The following is a 15,376-nucleotide window of genomic DNA, read 5'->3' as shown; positions in this document are numbered from 1 at the left end:
AACTTATTTATACTCTTTAAGTCATGTTCTTTTACTGGACTATGGTGCCGCTAATGTCAGTTTTAAAAGTAGTAAACAAAGAAAGGAAAGGGAAGAATGAGGGAAGGAAGAAAGAATTAAGAATTGAAATGATAGAAGGAAGGAAAGGAGAAAGGGACGAAGAGAGGAAGTGAGGGAAAGAAAATAGATGAAGGGCATCTGAATTGCAGTACCAGATTGTTTTTCCTTTTAATTTATAGTAACGAGTAACACAGAAAAACATTTGTTTGACATTTGTCCAATGGTTCACTGTATCAGTATTGGAAGTATTTATTATTTCTATACCACATTAAACTAAATAAATCTATGTACTCAATCATTTTGCTCCGTCAATTCTGTAGAATGCAATTATATGAAAAAGCCACAGAAAAACAACTTGTGGTATAATAGATTATATTTCTTGAAACTCAGCTTCCCAATCTCTATATGTGTATAAAAAATAATAATGACTTAACAAGATATGTCTGCTGGAATTGTCTGGACAAATTGGCTTTGTCTGAATATTAAATATTTTAAGCAACAGCAATAGTGGCACCAATGTCATGGGTGTAACCAAACACTTTCTGATTGGATTAAAGGCCCAGTCCACAAGATGGACCCATACATTTCATAATTAAAGCCAATAACCTGTGGTTAGAGAGGTTACAAGCCCTAGGGGAGAGTCTACTTTTTTTTTTTTTTTTGTAATGGGACACAGTATTAATCTGATACCTAGTAACTTCTTATAATCCTTGATTAGTATATCTTTCAGTCCTTATTGGAGAAGCTTCTTTTTGTAGATGACTATTAACCCAGAGACCCACAAGTGGCCAAGGTATGGGGAATAAGTAATAGTGAAGTGCTCAGTTAAAAGGGACCTCTATATTATATCCCATTCTTCCAAGAATCAGGGATCATTAGGGAATACTGTAAGAGCCAGGGGTGATGGATGACCACAATGAATGAGTGTTTTCTGTACACAATAGGGCAGTTGCACATATGAACTTATAGGCATTGTGACAGCATGTACAAGACCTGAGCAAGCCCAAGCCAGATAAAATCCCAACATGAGAGGTGAGCACAGAGTCCTACTATCTGAAGTGCTTTTGATAAGAGGTAGCTACAGGAAGATATATATATATATATATATATATATATATATATATATATATATATTCTATATTCTAGAAATCTTCAAGGACCTTAGCCATTCTTTTGGAATTTCATTAACAGAGATTCTAAGGAGAAGAATGTAGTTAAACATCTTTGATAAGTGACATCTGTGAATGTTCATAACTCTGTGACCAATTAACAGGTTCACTCTTAACAGCTTTATCCTAATATCTTCCAAGGGTTACCAGGAGCTCACCTCAACATAAAGCCTCCACAGTTCTTTGTTTCAGTACAACTGAGTTCGATCTATTTTCCTCTTGCACTAGTTATGTTGAAGCATTTCTTGCCTCTTTAATTGGTTCAATGAATTTTTTTCTTTTACACATCACATTGATTATTTTTCTCTCTAAGCACAGAACTGAAACACCAAGTATAAATAAAGCCAAACTTTCTCAAACAAGAAAATGCAGGAGTAGGGAATTTCAAGGTAGATACTAAATAGGTCTTTCTTAAAAAACCAAATTGAAGGAACATTCAAAAGACTATAAAAAATGTCCTCAAAACTTTGATTTATTTCTTTAAATACAATATTGGTGAAAAAGCAATACCCACTCTTAGGAGGGTCTTCTTCCTTTACTCAATGTTCTGGGAAGTGCCCTGGTATATCTGTCCAGAGGAAGGACTCTTAGAAGCTTCAGATCCTATCAAATTAACAATCAAAACTAACCATCACCAGCTTGGATCTCAAAAACAATGTCATGCAAACAATACAAAACAAGAAAATATCTCATTTCCTTCACACTTTTGTGGAACTTTAAGGTCTGAGACTATAACAGGACAATGGTATTTTAGTGCCAAGCCTATTCTGGGTGCACCCATTTAACACTTTAGCTTTCCAGATGTCTCTACTTTGAAGACATTACAGGCCTATTATTGTACATTCACTATTGTTGCATAGAATCATTTGTTTCATCCAGATAATTCTTGAGGAATATGCATCTGTTTGAAACCCTCTTTTTATTTTATTTTTTTGACTTCTTAAATTTTCTTTGTTAAAGTTAATAGTATGGGTCAGTTTTACCAAGCAAGTTCAAATGAATGAACAACATTTATATACCTGTATTGTTTCTGTGGCTTGACAGAGGTTCATCTAAACAATGCCCTTAGCATCTTAATGAGACCTTGACTTTCCTATCCTACAGAATAAAGCAAAGGATTACAATTTCAAGTCTGGACCTCATGACAATATTTGCTTATCTATGAGGTGCAAGTAGTCAGTTCCAGTTAGACCATGTCTTCAGAATGTTCTAATTCTAGATAGTTCTTTAAAGAATTCTATGCCTTCTGGAATTATCCCATTTTTAAGTTCAGATTGAACAAAATGTCTCTACACTTTTAACACTTAAAAGTCTGCATTGTATGTATGCATGTAATTAGCATGTTCATCTACTCTTTTCAGTACTCTCTATGGTAAATAGAAAGATTGTTGCTCTGCTTCATACTGAACTCTCACTTCTGGCTCTAGACCACAATGAGAGCATTTGTAATAAAAACTAGAATATACCCTCTTCTTGTCTCTTTGAAAACAATGTACATGTGTGGCACACATATATACATGCAGTCAAAATACACCTAAACATGAAAATAAGTAAAGAAAATCTTTGAAAAAATCCATCATGTTTATGTAAATAACTATAAGTTCATTAATTTGAAATCATTTAACTAGCATTACTTGAGGTTGAAATTATTATTCTGGGATGACCTAGAAGTTATCACAATCTTACATAATGATCACTTCAAAAAATTTCTGGGGATTTTGCTTTAAAATATTCAAAAACTATAAAATTTTGGCCTGTAAGATGGCTCTGTGGGTAACAGTGATTGCCATTCAGCCTGACAACCTGAATTCTTATAATTTTGGTTGTAAGCCTAGACTAATGACTGGAGCCATTTCTCCAGCCCACAACCTGAATTCTATTCCTTGGGCCCACACAGTGGAAGGAAGAAACAGAATCTCACAAGTTGTCTTCTAACACCATGGCATTTGTTACACACACACACACACACACACACACACACACACACACACACACACACACAGTGTAGTTTATATAAATGCACTCTTCTACTAGAAAATCAGGTTAAGAGCCATACTCTTCATGACACACTAATTTGATGAAATTATTAGTGAACAACAATGATATTTGACCTCTGTTATTTCCTCATCTGTGGCTTTACTCTAAATTTCAGCTTGGTGAGCTATAACAAACATATTGGGTTAGATGATGGGGCAAGCATTGCAACCACTTGCTAATGATTCTGTGTTCAATCACGTTCTGGAATATACCCCTTGAGATGAGTGATTTTGAGAAGTGATGCGTGATGTGAAATGAAATACACCAGTTGTGTCTGGTACCGTTCTTTCCTGCATAGGAATTGTGGAAGCATGTGCTGAAGGGGAGATTGCTCATAAGTAAAGGCACCTGTAACGCTAAGCAGCAACGCTAAGCAGCTCGTGGAGAACAGCTGCCTTGGAGAGATCTCTAGGCTTGGCAGGAAATGATAAATTTTCATTGTGCTAAGCAATACACTTCTGTTTTACTTACATTACCTATACTTCTAATATAGAAGATTTCTAGAATTATATCTTACTTTTACTAATTTATAAATAACTATGGCAAAAATGCTTGACCTAAATCTAGCCCAACAAAATAAATAAAGGGATCATTGATGATAAGAGGTATAATATCAAGCTCATGATACTAGAGGAAGAGATAGGAATATTTTAGACATAAGAGCCACATAAGTTTGGTAGTATGATTTATATTTTAAAATTATTTTACCGTTGGATATTTTCCCCGTTTGGCAAAGAGGTAGTTAACTTAGACCAAACTAATAAGAATAAACAGTACTCTGAAATTTTAGTATGTACTATTGGATTAGTCAAGCTTGAATGATTCCAGACATGTAAATGTCATAATGACCATACTCATTTGCAGCTGAGGACCTGGGTTTGGCCTCATGAAAGATGGATGGAATGTAGAAAAGGCTGTTAGCGCCATAGTGGATATGAAATGTCAGCTGTCTGCCATGTTGTCCATCAAAATTCAGATTGTCTGGCTTTTTAGGCTTTGTATTTCATTCAAATTACAATTGGAATACTATGGTATTATTGAAGTTGTTATTAATCTATTAAATCTTTAAGTGTCTTTGAACAATAAAATTTTAATTTCATGTTTAAAGTTCACTGAGTCATAGAGGTCTAGAAGCAGGACATATATTTCACTTTTTCACTGAGACATTCATTTTTCCATTTTTGGAGCAGTAATCTTCCTAAAGAGTGGAAAGTGTAATGCCTAAATATATTGATTTATTTCATATTTATGCAGCGTGGCAATGTCCTTTTCCTTTTTGAGGTAAAAGTGAACTTTCCATTTCAGCACTTTTCTATTTAAAAACCCTGAAATCATATGAACTCAGAATAAACATAAAAACGTCAGAAGTAAAATATTTTGGGATCAGATGGCCTGCTTGCTTTACCTCAATGATATTTGTTTACAGTGAAGATGGAATTGGTTTTCTTACCATTAATAACCAGAAATTTGAAGCTACAAAAGGGGCTTTAATTCAACTACAAGCTCTATTTCTTTCGTGATCACTACTTTGATGTTCTAAGGTCATGTTACGACTAATTTTCTATTGACTTACCTCATTGTACCAAGTTAGTTGCTTATTGAATGTCTGTTTTACTTTAGAAGTGCCGACCTCATTTTCACCACGATAATTATTATTACATGACATTTTTTTCTTACCAGTTTCCAAGTGTGTCTGTTCTACTTGTTTAATAGTTACTTCTTTCCCTATGAATTTTAATCAATCCTGCAATATACATATACATACCTAAGCTTTGATTTGTAGATTAATTTTTAGCAGTTTATTTTTCAAAGTTTTCAGATTATTAATGAAAAATTTATAGGAACAGACAAATATGTTTTGCAGTCTCACAGAGATTATATACCACGTGATAAATAACAGCAAATTGCAGCTTAAACTAACCTTAAGTACATCCTTCATCAGCCATGCAACAAGAGACAGTTGAGCAGAATTGCTCCTGTTGAACTGGACACAATCCACAGTGTCAGTGGTCTTTTGTGAGAACAACAAAAGGTCTGAACTGTTGTAAGAAAGTTGCTGAAGAAAAATCAGCACTAATCCTTTTAAGTCAAACCACATGTCTTAGTTTCTTTTCTAATCTGTGATTAAATAGGCTGGCAAAGGCAACCAAAGTGATAAAGCTTTCAGGTTGCCTTCCACTTCCAGAGGGGTTACAGTCGAGCATGATAGGAAAGGCATATCAGTGGGAGCATGAAGATGGCCTTTCCAAATGCATCTGCAGTCTGGAAGGAGAGAAAGAATACAAAGTGAGGCTAGGCTGTAAAAGTATGAAGCCTGCCCACGGTAATGTACATTCTCTAGCAATGTTATGCCTCATCAAGGTTCCATAACCTCCCCAAACTACACCACCAGTAGGACCAGATGTTCAAGTACATGAGCATATGAGGGACATTTTATTTTCAAACCACAACATCAGGCAATTGGACCTCTCATAATCAAAGATAGGGATGGAAGGAAAATAGACCTGGTAAAAGTGCCTATATTTTGTTCATCATAATAAACAGAAGAGTGAATCTAGGCTAGTAGGCCTTGGTCCCAATAGACAATATAAGAACTGCATTTCTGGTAAAAAAGTGAAGTATTTATTTTTGAAAGGCATACCTGTTGGTGGTTTCAGGTTGATAGAGGCATGCTTCACAATTCATTTGGGTCCATAAATGGAGCATCCTGAGTAGCCTGTCGAATGTGTGCCAGGTGTGACTGAGTTGAGGCTGACAGGGGAGAAGTGATTGTCCTCTTATGGATTCCAGCACAAAGTTACAACCTGCTGCTTTAGAAAGGAGATGCTGCTTTAATCACGACAGGTGAGCATCATAGATGATCATCAATATTCATGATTACACCAAAGTAAACAAATTTCACTTTTCTGTATATCCAATAAATTGTGCATCCAAGCAGAAGATTTATCCACCATTAGGTAATGATGACTGGTAGGGAAGTAATTTTTCTCTATATTATTTCTGTGGTGCTTGCTATCATTCCAATAATGAAGACCAAGGAAAACATGTTGGAAGAATGTATCTGACATGTGGGATATTACTTTATTCAAATTTCATCAAATTTTACTTCAGCAGAGGAAACAAATAGAACAATATTGTAAGATGAAAAAGCAAATGACGCTTTCTTCTGCCTTTGCCCCTGTCATGTTTAAAGGATTTATGACCCCTGGTTTCAGATATTACTTTCTATCTGAATTAGGAACCATCTGCTGCCGTGTCTTCATTTCAGATTTTTGCACCAGCAATATCATGAAAGGCAATTAACTTAGTCACCTACTTCAATTAGCCTTATTTCAACATCCTTGAAGCTACCTTCTAGATGGAGTCCCACAATTCTTGGGTTTGAGAATTACCTACAACTTCTATAGTTTTTCATTTGTAGCCTGTATTTACTGTCAGAGAGCATACCTATTTTAACTTATTCTTATGTCTAGAACACATAATTTTACCACTGGATATAGTTCAGAATGCATCCAGGTACAATAATTAGACAAATGTCATTGTCATCAAGATTCACTAGTTTTTAAATTTAAAACTTCTGAAATATATTTTTAAAGGTGTGTTTACTATCACATATCAGGGTACTATGCTATGAGGATGTAGTATGAACTTTAATTTGATCATATGTTTAATGATTTAAATCTGGCCATTCACCTTTATTTTACTACTCAAGTGGTCTTTCTTATCTTCTCCTTCTCCTTCTCCTTCTTCTCTTTCTCCTCCTCCTCCTTCTCCTCCTCCTCCTCCTCCTTCTCCTCCTCCTCCTCCCCCTCCCCCTCCTCCTCCTCCTCCTCCTCCTCCTCCTCCTCCTCCTCCTCCTTCTTCTTCGAGACAGGGTTTATCTATGTAGCTTTGTGTCTTTCCTGGATCTCACTCAGTAGACCAGGCTGGCCTTGGTGATATTTCTTCTTTACAAATGGGAATATCCCATGAGTTCATACTCTCAAGATAAATTCCTATGGAAGCTCATCCAAGTGTAAGAGAAAAGAAAAATGTTACATTAGGGTATACTTATTTTTATTTTACATTCTTATATGATAAACTAATTTTCTCTTTGGGTCTTAAACATGGCTCTACATTGGAAGTAATAATTAATGGTTGATTGTGATTGGAATGATTTTTTGATTTTGTCCAGCTGATCTATTAGAAAAAAATTCTTTGTTTAAAATAAAATCATCCCTAGATTAAAGCTGTCCTTATTAGACATGAGAATGCAGTGGGACACCATGGAAAGAGATGAAGGAAATGCTATTGTTAACCTGATCATTCAGAAGTGAGGCCTAAAACTCCTTCACTTCCTGTTCACTTGTTCACTTGTGTGTCTAGCAGACCATTGTCATCTACCAGCTACTCAATATCTCCAGTGATTTCATTTTTAAGTAGAACTTTGCTTTCATTCTCCATCCATTGGAAGCTGGAGCCTTTTATTAGGCTGGTCACAGGCTGTATCTAGACTCTCATGGTGGTTTCTCATTATCTATTCCATGATATTCCCACTCTAAAATTTGACTTTCTTTCATGCATCCCACACTCAGTTATCCTTCACTGTTCCTTCTTCCTTCTTCCTGTTCTTTCTTATGCAAGCCTGTACACATACCATTCCCTGACCTGGATCCTTCATTATCTGATCTTTTAGGAGATATCTCTTCAAAGACATGAAAAAACAAATAAAACAAAACAACAAAACACCTTTTCTTCTGAAAACTTTCGGATTATTTCAGGACCAAAATATCCTTTGTTTTATTTCAACTCCTGACACTGTGTACCACAGAATGACTTTAACATTAATTAATTCTAGGTTTCTTGAGTTAGTGGACTATACCACACAATAGCTAATGGATTAGTGACCATAAGTTTGCATTCAATAGATGTTATTAAATGCATATTAACATTTATGTGGCTTGGGCACAACCAGACCTGTTTCGGAGTAATCTGAACTGAATTTCTAATGGTTTAGTTCAGGGTTTCTTAATCTTACTCTCAGGCACTTCCAAATGATTTGATTGAATTGTGTTTCTGTTGGTGTGTAAAATATCTTGAAAACATTTATGGGAGGAAGCATTTATTTAACAGTTCCAAGTTACAGTTCCTAATTTCAGAGGAGTTGAAGGAGAGACTCAAGCATCTAGTCATATCATATTCACAGTCAAGAGCTAAGTGAAACACATGCATCATTGATTATGTTCTTGCATGCTTCCAGCTAACTTTCTACTATTTTACTGGTCAGGACCCTTATGAAAAAGGTGCCACCACAAATGGGCTGGGTTTTCCTAACTCAGTTAACAATGAGTAAATTCTCTCACATATGCTCATATACCAATCTGATACATATAATTCTACATAATTAAGACTGTCTTTGGAGGTAGTTCTAGATTATGTTAGGAAGACAGTTAAGATTAACAGGCACATGAGCATGAGTCTTTTTGGAAACTTTATCTTTTTCATAATTCATCTTCCATGAAAAAATGATATCTCAGTGGTACTGTATATATGTTTGTAGCCTGAATGGACCTATGTTTGGTAGGGCAAAGATTGTTTTTACTTCTGCTGCTTTCAAAGCAACCTTACTTCCTTGACCAAGCACAATTTATTCTTCTTCAAACCATGAACACTTACAAGTAGAAAATCTCACACAGATGTGTGATGTGGCACAAAAATGGAGGGTTTGAGCTGTGTTTGGGAAGAAGAGAAAGGGTTATTAAGTATCTATAGATTTCTTGCAAATATTACTTAATGAAATCTCATTAAAACCACAAAATGCAGATAATAGTAGTTGTCTGAACTTTCCACAAAGCATTATATCCCTTAATTTATTAATTATAACACATGGCTCTGCTAATATTTGCTTATATTATTTACTTCCTCTGGATTGCTCCTCATCTCAACTGTGGCTTTCTATCTGCTAAGATGTTTAAGAATCAGTAAGAAGCAGGTACTTTTGAGTCTGAAAATACATGCTGTTTGCTACCCTGAATTCTGTATCTGAGATTATGATTTATTCAGTTCTGTGCCTTTAATAAAACTGGAAAACTGTTCTACTGGTACACTTCCTCTCAATTGATCATATAAATAATAGTTCAGGACTAAAGTTAGATCTCTTCTCTTTGGCCCTATATAATTTAGTTGTACAATAAGAGATCTCAACATCTTATATGTCTACCAACTGACTACCTAAAAAGAAAATTTTCATTTGGTTTAAATCATTTTGCTAACTATAGTTATATTTTATGGATATTTATTTATAAACTGTGCCATGTCTTGTATATTTTTTTCAATATAATCTGGTTAGCATAGTTTCCATTAAGTTACATTCTTGAGCATTGTTGATTTGACCCAGTAGTTAAGAGCACTTTTTCTTGCGGAGAACTTAAACTCAGTTATAGCACCTACATAGTAGTTCATAACCATCTGTAAATCCAGTCCTGACAAATTTGATGCCTTCTTCTGATCACCATTGGTACCAGACATGCATGTTGTACATATGCATACATACAGGCAAAATATTCACACACACACACACACACACACACACACACACACACACACACTACCATTACAAATATTTATTTCTTGTCCAAGTCTTGAATCTTGAATCTGTTTTTTTTTTGTTTGTGTGTGTGTTTGTTTTTTGTTGTTGTTTTTTTGTTTTTTTTGTAGCACAAGAACATCACCCAGGTAAGTACAGAAAATGCTCTACACAGCGTATCATGCAAGTAAATTGTTATTTTATAATTTTTTCTCTGTGCAGTCACATTTTTATTTGGTAGTATAACATTTCCATTTTTACAAATGTAATAGAAGTTGACCATCTCTGCATTCTGGCAGAGTCTTAAGCAAGTTATTGGACATTAACCTAATATTCTTTTGTAAAACTAACATGATCTGTTTGCTTGTACATTATAGACTTTATTTTACATGTACCTAATATCCCAGTTCTGATTTGATAACTAAAACTATAAATTTCTTGTTGACATTTTTGTTGAGCAGCATTTTATAATTTGTATTACATACTCATAGTTTTGAAAATATCATTGACAGAATTAATTAGTATTAAATCAAATTAATTTCACATTTCACTTGGTATGTGTATAAATACATTATCTTAAGATGATAATTTATATTTGCTAGATTTGGGCTTGAATATCATTTATTTTTGTTTTAAAAGACCACAGAAAATGAAGGTAGTAGGTAATAAAAAAATAACAAAAAACAAAACAAAACAAAACAAAAAACATGGTCTAGAGGTACTTTGTTTTTCTTTGCTTATTTCCCTATAGGATGGCAGGAACCAACATTTGGTAAATTAATGGATGGATATAGGCTCAGCAAGATTACTTCCTTGTTTCACTGTTATTTCAGTGCATTTTTCATTTTTGCTTTTTTACTTTCTCTCTGAACAGAAAATGGTGTTTTGTATTCTTTACATTTTCTCCAGATATTTATGTTAGAGAACAGAAAGACACCATTTTCATGTAATAGTCTGTAAGTGCTGCTAGATGAATTCTCAAATTATCACAGCAATTGTAGCTCTTAGGATGTTGGCTGCTCTTCATTAAAATTCCATATAACAAACAGAAAGACAGATGAGCCAGTATGTGTCTTGTGGTAGAAACGCCAGTCAAGCTCCATATGGTTTGGATTCAGTCTGGTGTCTAAGAGGTTATCAGCCTTCTAGGCCATCACTTACTTGAGTTACTTGGGCATTTATGATTGTCTTTAATGCCTATTGTTGTTTCTGCATTTGAAGAGTTAACTTCCACCATAGATGCTCATTGTGACCTTACAAAGGTATGTTGAAGCCGGGTGGTGGTGGCGGCAGTGGTGGTGGGACAGCTGCGGTGCACACCTTTAATCCCAGCACTCGGGAGGCAGAGGCAGGTGGATATCTGTGAGTTCGAGGCCAGCCTGGTCTCCAAAGCGAGTTCCAGGAAAGGCGCAAAGCTACACAGAGAAACCCTGTCTCGAAAAACAAAACAAAACAAAAAACAACAACCCACAAACAAACAAACAAACAACAACAAAAAAGGTGCGTTGATATATCAGAGACAATTGTCTTCCTGTGTGGAAGGATAGTTTTTTACTGTAATATAAACAATACAAATTTTCCATAACCAAATAAAATAATGTGTCTGTAGTGGATAGCCAACCCAGCATTGGCCTGGAAGTTCCAACCCCCATTGAGGCTTCAGTAATGATCACGCCCACAAGGCGGGGCAGAGGAGGGAGCCAAAGACTGAGGATCAGGAGGAGGTCGCTCTCTTGGTTCGGGGCTCTGGACGCTGGAGGTAGACTGAGCAGAGTTCTCCAGAGAACACCGCCGGACTGTGCTATACCTTTGCCAGACCCTGCAACCTACCCCTTCATTTTTAAGTTACCCCACAAAATAAACCTCCCTTTTAACTACATGGAGTGGCCTTAATAATTTCACCAATATGTGTCAGTGTCAAATTGAGTAATCTAGAGTGCTAAGAAGAAGCTTTACATTTCTGATATTTGAGATTGAATTTTTGGTCTCATGCATGCTAGGCAAGAACATTCCCACTGAACTCCAGTCCATAAAGTGAAAAAGAAAATAAAACCAACTTTTTACAAGATAGAAATGATAAGGGAATCATTTTAAGGAACTGCATTAAATAAAAAAAAAAAAAGATGTTTTGACTAGAATACATACCTGAACAAAAAAAAATGCATAAACAATAGTAATTAAGTGACTGACTCTAGTATTAGAAATTCAATAGAGCACAAATTACAGTTTTTTTTTTATTTTAACATGATTATATTTGACTAGGAAATACAATTACCTTTTAACTTTACACAATATATCTTAAGTAAAAACATCATAGTGGTTGTTTATAGATGTTTTTAAGGTAATTTCTCAAAACAGTGCTTTTCTAAATACTACAGTATATGTATTGTTACAGAAAATTCATTCAACGCATGAGTAATTTTGCACCAATCTTCTTATTGAAACAATATACCATACTTTCATCTGTCGGCATGTACTAGAAGTCATATCAATCATGATCTTCACCAGAATACAAATCCCATACAATAATTAGATTAGAGTGTTTGTAGAAAAGGAAAAGAGTCAAGAAAGGAAGTTTGAGAGGCAGGCAATCTCTGTTAAACACTTTCAATTATATGTGACAAAACATCTGAAATAATAAAAAGTTAAGAGGAAGGAAGTTCATTTGGACTCACAGCTTTGGGGGTTGGGTTCTTGGTTGGTTGATTCTGTTGCTTTTGGGTTTATCATAAAGAATTATATCATGGTGTATGCAATTTCAGGGAGGTCAAGAGAGAAATAGGAAGGGCCAAAGACCTAATATCTTCACGAATCTCATGCTCCTAGTAATCTAGCTCACTCTCACTAGACCTCACCTTTTCAAGGATCCACTACTTGCCAGTAGTGCCTTGGATTAGAAGCCAAACCTTCAAGATATGGGCCTTCTACACAATTAATTGCAGCACAGCACTTTTTATGTTAAGAAGTGGATCCACTCTCTGAAGGGTATCAAAATATTTGGTACAAGTTTACAGCACTCACAGATACAAACTCAGTGGATCTAAGGAATGATAAAATGTTTAGTACTTATAATTAGGAAGTTAACAGTTGCGTATATTAAGATAGAATTAGCAGTGTATTTATAGTGGAAAAGAACTGGCTTCACATGAAACTGAGACTTCCTTTAAATTTTTATTTAAAATTAAAAATTAATCTTTATTTTTTAATTTGTGTGTATATGCCTGTGTCTGTACATGGGTACATACAAGTGAGTTCAGATGCCCATGGAGTTCAGATGCATCTGACACCTTGGGCCTGGAGTTATTGGAGATTGTGGACCACTTAATGTGGATGCTGGGAACTGAACTCAGGATCTCTGAAAAAGATTCAAGTGTCCTTACTGCTGCACTATCCCTCAAGCCCCATCAACCATGGTTTCTTTCTTTTTTTAAAAAAAATTTTATGATTAATTTAATTTTACATATCAGCCACAGATTCCCTTGTCCTCCCTCCTCCTGCCCCTTCCCTCTCCCCAATCTACCCCCCATTCCCACCTCCTCCAAGGCAAGGACTCCCCTTAGGATTTGGCTCAACCTGCATCTGCTTCCATCAGTCATTGGATGACAGTTCTATCACGACAGTTAGGATGTTCAGCCATCTGATCATGAGAGTAGGTCAGTTCAGGCTTTCTCTTGACCTTTGCCAGTAGTCTATTGTGGAGGTATCTTTGTGGACTTCTGGGGACCTCTCTAGCACTTTGCTTCTTCCTATTCCCATGGGGTCTTCATTTATCATGGTATCTCTTTCCTTGTCCTCCCTCTCTGTTCTTGATCCAGCTGGGATCTCCCCCTTCCCTAAGCTCTCTTTCCCCCAACACTTGCCCTTCATTACCACACCCCACCCCTGCCATGTCCAGTTTACTCATGTAGATCTCATCCATTTCTCTGTCGTTGGATGATCCCTGTGTCTTTCTTAGGGTCCTCTTTACTAGGTACCCTCCCTGGAGTTGTGAGTAGCAGTCTAGTCATCCTTTGCTTTACATCTAGTATCCACCTATGAGTAAGTACATATCATGTTTGTCTTTCTGAGTCTGGGTCACCCAACCATGGTTTCTTAATATATTGGTACTTTAGGAAATCATACCTATCCAGAAGACCAAGACATTAATGTCTTTTAAGGTGTGTGATGCATATTGGAATACTACTATGAAAAAATAATGTGTTTGTTTACTTGTTTTTTATCCTTTTGTCACTGTATTTTTTGCTTGTGTATTTTTAACTGGGGCCCTTGAATAAAATGACATAATGTTGAATGTAGAGGAATGCAATGAAACTCAGGAGAAATCCATTTGTGTGAGTGTTAACTAGATATTTAACATTTTTCATGTCTCAGCAATTAAAAATATGATGTCAGTGAATACTAAGATTGTCAGGACAGAAGAAAGAGGTCATAAGTTCAAGCACATCCAAGGACTTACTATGCAATGGAGACCATAATCCACATCAATGGAGATGAACCATTTACCTTATACCATTGGGATGAATGGTTCTGTTAACACTAGAGGAAATAACCAGGCAAAAATTGACTGTTGGAGATGGATTTGTCTCTCAGACTTCTTTGAGGTTCCAGAATTAACTAAAGATTAATCATGGAACAAATTAAATCATAAGTTTGAAAGTAAAAATAAGAATAGTTGTAGTATTAATTCAGAGTGTAAGATGAGACAGTAGTGATATGAAATTCAGAATATGGGCTTTCAAAGAAAGTGCTTGCATCAAACCTGGAGAGGTAGCTCAATGATTAAGAACAGAGCTGGATTCCTAGAAGTGGTGGATGGCTCACAACTGCATATATATATCCAGCTTCAGGGTTTGGCCTCTGTAGGCACCACACTCCTGTGCCTATAACAATATACAGATATACACACACATACATAATTAAAATAAATAAAAAATCAACATTATTGTAAATATAAGCTAATAGATCCGTGATTTAAAATTTCTATTTCCTCTAGTCTACCTTTATGTCTTAAAATAGTGGCATTATACTCTCTTCTTCTCTAGTTTTGAGCCATCTCATCATTTTTTGTTTTTTTGAATCAAACCATTTTCTGCTTATTTGTTTCTTATAAGTATATTTTAAATCTGACAAACACTAAGCTTGTTTTTTGACTAGTTAGTTTTAGGATTCTGCTGGATTTCTAACATCAGTGATTATGGTATCTCTACAATTGTTTGAAAGAAAAATATCTCCCCCAGGCTCACATGCTTGAACACTCTAGCCCCAGTGGGTGGTGCTGTTTCAGGTAGTTATGAAACTTGTAGGCGGCAGACTCTTGCAGGAAAAGTGTTTCATTGGATGAAATTGGAGGGTGTATAGCCTAGCTACACTTCTTGTTTTCCCTCTGCTTCCTGTGTGCACATGAAATGTGATCCCTCACACTCCTGTTATCTCGCCTGCCTCACTCTGCTGGGTGTTGTCCCTCTGGAACTAAGCCAAAACATACCTTTTTCCCTTACCAAAGAAGGAGCTGATTTTATAGAAATATATAATTACACTTTTAACT

Source organism: Onychomys torridus, chromosome 1 (assembly GCF_903995425.1).
Source record: "Onychomys torridus chromosome 1, mOncTor1.1, whole genome shotgun sequence".
NCBI lineage: Eukaryota > Metazoa > Chordata > Mammalia > Rodentia > Cricetidae > Onychomys > Onychomys torridus.
Note: the sequence above shows the minus strand (reverse complement) of the source record.